The sequence below is a fragment of the Fundulus heteroclitus genome, unplaced genomic scaffold (genome assembly GCF_011125445.2).
Source record: "Fundulus heteroclitus isolate FHET01 unplaced genomic scaffold, MU-UCD_Fhet_4.1 scaffold_71, whole genome shotgun sequence".
Classification (NCBI taxonomy): Eukaryota; Metazoa; Chordata; class Actinopteri; order Cyprinodontiformes; family Fundulidae; genus Fundulus; species Fundulus heteroclitus.
In genome coordinates, this window is record NW_023397154.1 from 508,665 (window position 1) to 513,146 (window position 4,482).

Sequence of the window (4,482 nt, forward strand, 5' to 3'; positions counted from 1 at the left end):
TACAGAGCGGCAATTCATGATATGTGTCATCTCAAGGCACTTTCTAAATAAGGATAGGTTATTAGCAGGTTTTTGATCATAAAGTAGAAACAAATGCTGAACATTACAATTTTTATTGTCTTCATGTTTTGAATGTTAATTAAAGCAAACTTGTTTCTTTTCTGTCTATAATATCTGTTTCATTTCTGTCGTCCCAGCTGCTCTGACTGTGAGTCCCAGCAGATCTCAGTTCTTTCAAGGAGAACCTGTGTCTCTGAGCTGTGAGGAGGACAACAGCTCTGCTGGATGGACTGTGAGGAGGAACACAACCAGAGGAACCAGGGCCGAGTGTAAAGGATTGGGAGAATCTGCTCGTTGTACCATCTCCTACATGTTCACATCAGGCACTGGAGTTTACTGGTGTGAGTCCAGAGAGGGAGCAACCAGCAGCAGCATCAAGCTCACTGTCACTGGTAAGATCAGACTGTGGAGTTAGTGTTGATGAAGCTGTGTGGAAATGGATGAAATGCTGTAGTTTGTCTCTGTGTTGAGGTGGATCAGTGATCCTGCAGAGTCCTGTCCTCCCTGTGATGGAGGGAGATGACGTCACTCTGAGCTGTCAGGCAAAGAACGCTCCCTCCAACCTCCCAGCTGCTTTCTATAAAGATGGCTCCCTCATCAGGACTGAGCCTGCAGGTCACATGACCCTCCACCATGTGACCAGCTCTGATAAAGGCCTCTACAGGTGTAGCATCATCGGTCATGGAGAGTCTCCATCCAGCAGGATCTCTGTCTCAGGTCAGTGGCTTTGCTCTCATGTGCAACTAACGTACAATAATATGCAACTCATGTGTATTCAATCTCTGGATTATACGTATAACTGTATAAGTGTTACATTTACTGTAACAAGTGTTTTGCAGTAACTATGTGCAATAATATGCTGTTATATTATTGTGTTATATTATTATGTTATAAAGGTCATTCATTCCTGCTGCTACCTGATCATACTCGCTGCTTTATAATTGTAACTAATATAGTAATTACTGCAACCATGCACCATAGCTGCAACAATAACTGTAATAACATATGTGCAATAACCTATTTATACCTCCAACCTCAGCTCCACCCACCAGTGAAGCTCTACCTTCTACCTCAGCCTCCCTCCAGGTCAGGCTGGCCTGCCACCTGGTGGTCTTCTGTCCGTACTTCATCTCCACTCTCCTCCTGGTGTCTCTATAACAGCACAAATTCTCAGGTAAAACTGAATTATGTGTCTGATTGATTTCATCTTGTGTTTAAAAAGTTATCCTCATTTTCTAACTTCCTTTAACAGGACGTGATGTGCCAGTGTCTCCAGCAATGACTCCACCCATCCAGGCTGAGCAGAGATTGAATGATGTTTATGATGAAGTGTCAGAGAATAATTTCTGAATAAAACTAATTATTTTTTGATTGAAAAAATATGGTGTTATTAACTAAAAAATCACAGTTTGATGAAGCTCTTTTATTTTCCAACCAGCTCTGCAGCAGATCCACCAGTAGACCCAGTAGATCTCAGCAGATCATTTAGGAAGTTTTAAAAAAACTTATGAGTTTTATATTTACCAATTATACACGTTTCTCGTTGAGATCCAATATCCAATTTTTAATAGACACCTGTTTCAATAGTAAAAAAAACAAAAACAAAAACTGAACATCTCCTCTGATTAAGCCTTTATCATCTTAAAATCATAAGACTGATGGTTTCTGACTGTTGTAGGTGAAACAGAACATTATTGATGGTAAAACACCAGGTTATGATCGTCTACCAATCCAGTTTATTAAAGATCTTAGTGTTAAAAATGTAAATGCAAACCTTTATCCTTCTTTAATTTCTGCAGTGGTCAATTTGATGATGAAACCAGGTTAACATCCCCCTACTGTGTTTTACATTTTAACCAAAGTCTGCTACTTTAAGACACAAAATTAACAATAAAGGTTTCTTATATTTATCACCTGGTTCAAGGTGATAAGAAAATGTTCATGCCATAACTATCAGGGATTTCACAATATGAGACAAGTCCCTGAAATAATCCATGAATATTTGATGACAGAAACATGACTGTAAGATCTTTGACTTTTCAATGTTTTTACTGGTCATGTTGAGATGTTCTGAAAACCAACAATGTTCCCCATGGTCAGATTCCTTTGATGAAAACATTTTCACAGTAAATGAGAGCTCTTCTGCTGAAAGGAAATCAAACTGAATTTCTGGTTTAACCACTGATCTGAGGCCAGAGAATAAATAAACTGTGAATTCATACCTTCGGCCCACTCAGGACTGAGCTCTCTACTTTTGGTCGCTGCTTCAGAGCAGTCACATTGCTGCATGACTGCAAATCAGATCTAAAGCTGGATTTTAAAGAAGCCATACAAAAGTCTTTCGCCTTGGCTTTTCGAACTCTTCCCATGCCCAAGTTTTTGCCTCAGTAACCAGCAGAGCCACCTGCCGCTTTAATCAGCTGCTTCTGGAGTCCCACAGGCCAAGAAAGCCTGATAGGACACTTTCTTCATCTTGACAGCTTCCCTCACCACTGATGTCCACCAGCATGTTGGAGGGTTTTTGCTGCGACATGCACCGACAACCTTGCAACCACAGCTCCGACTAGCCGCCTCAACAATAGAGGCACGGACTTGGTCCATTCAGACTCAATGTCCCAAAACCTCCCTTGGGATGTGTTCAAACTTCTCCCAGAGGTGGGAGTTAAAGCTCCGTCTCACGGGGTACTCTGCCAGACGTTCCCAGCAAACCCTCACAATACGTTTAGGCCTGCCAGGTCTGACCGGAGCCAACTCACCACCAGGTAGTGGTCGGTGGACAGCTCCGTCCCTCTCTTCACCCGAGTGTCCAAGACCTGCGGACGCAGGTCAGATGAAACTCCCTTGAAAAATTTGTAGAATGACATTCTACAAAGGAATCTGGAAAAGCAGTCTACTATTGTAAAAAAAGACCCTTTGCAGAAATAGAGTATCTTATTTTCAATCATTAATAGAGGAGAATAAAAATAATCCTGGGTTTCTCTTTAGTACAGTTGCAAAACCTACCCAGAGTCATAGCTCTGTTGATCCATCAATTCCCTCATCTCTCAACGGTAATGACCTTATAGGATTCTTCTTAAAGATGCCATTTTTACTCTTGGTTTGTTGTGCAGCTCAGACGGCAAAATTTCTAAGCAATTTATTGATATATTTTCAATTCTTTTTTAAGGAAGCTCTGTAACACAAACTAATCCAGTTAATAAAGCCCAATTCAGTCCAAAATCATCCCTTCAGATTTAGACACAACTGTAACCAGTCCAATTAATCATGGTCTAAAGGCGCAGTTCCACTGGCTCTCCTCCTTTTTACCTGTCTGACTCGGCTTCCTTCCTGCTATGATTACCTTCTGCCATTTTTGTGATTTGACCAGCCTAGAAAGGCCTGGAAGAGGGAAACACCTCCTGGTCGTTCCTTTAACCCCCCCCCCCCCCCACACACACACACACACACACATACACATACAAATACGCTTCGCGGCCTGTTTGCAAAACTGACATTTTAAAGAAATCTGCGAGAAATGGTAGTCAATAAAATATACATCATTATAAATAAATTAAAAAAAGAAAAAATACAAATGTTTCTATAACTGTGCATGCAAGACTTTCTAAAACTGTGCATGATTTTGGAAAGATGCCTACCTTCACCACAGTGGACCTTGACACGCTTCTACAGAAGATCGCTGTTATAGAACAGAAGATATGCCGACTCGAACTAAATTATGATGTAAACGGCGCGTATGGAAATGAAACAACCCTGCCTGCAACTCCAAACGGCGACCACCAGCCCAGCAACTCACTGAACAAACAGATCCCTGAGGAAAATGAGAATCCCTGGACCACTCTGGGTGCAAGACCAAAGGATCAACGAACCCCGCACCTAGACAAAGGAAACTGGCCAATACTACAGAGAACTGTCCCAGGACAAATGAAACAGCAGCGGACTGTTCCCACAACAAATAATTGGAGTAAACCTAATGGAAATGCTGGAATTCCATTACGAAACAGATTCGCTCCGCTCCAAAATGTGACCCAGGTGGATCTTGACATCAATCAGAGGTACGTCAACGACTTTCGCTCTAATACATCAGAGAAAAGACATGCCACGGGGCCAAGGACCCTGATTTTATGCAATCAATCTGTAAGTGGGATTAAACATTTCTGTAACAAGAAAAACACAGAGGTGTTGAATTATAACGATTTGAACCTTGGCCTGGTGTCTGATATATCAGACATCCTTCCAAGGATCTTGAAAGAACGCCCGACCTTGGAAAAACTCATAATACAAGCTGAAGCCCTGGGCAAAGTCACCCAGATAAGAAAATCAGAAGTATTGAAAGAGGATTACATTCATCTGTTGAACTTAGTTGATGGCCTTGATGTCAAGGTGTTTCTCAGTGGGCCTCGAGCACCCGTTAATTGTGGAGAT

At 41.7% G+C, this 4,482-nt stretch overlaps 1 long non-coding RNA gene across 1 annotated transcript; it reads left to right on the forward strand.

Moving 5' to 3' along the window:
• Positions 1-659: 659 nt before the first annotated feature.
• On the forward strand, positions 660-1,440 carry LOC118561777. The gene is made up of 3 exons (XR_004930249.1): positions 660-777; positions 1,100-1,234; positions 1,313-1,440. It is a non-coding gene; the product is annotated as an uncharacterized LOC118561777 (long non-coding RNA).
• The last annotated feature ends 3,042 nt before the right edge of the window (positions 1,441-4,482 follow it).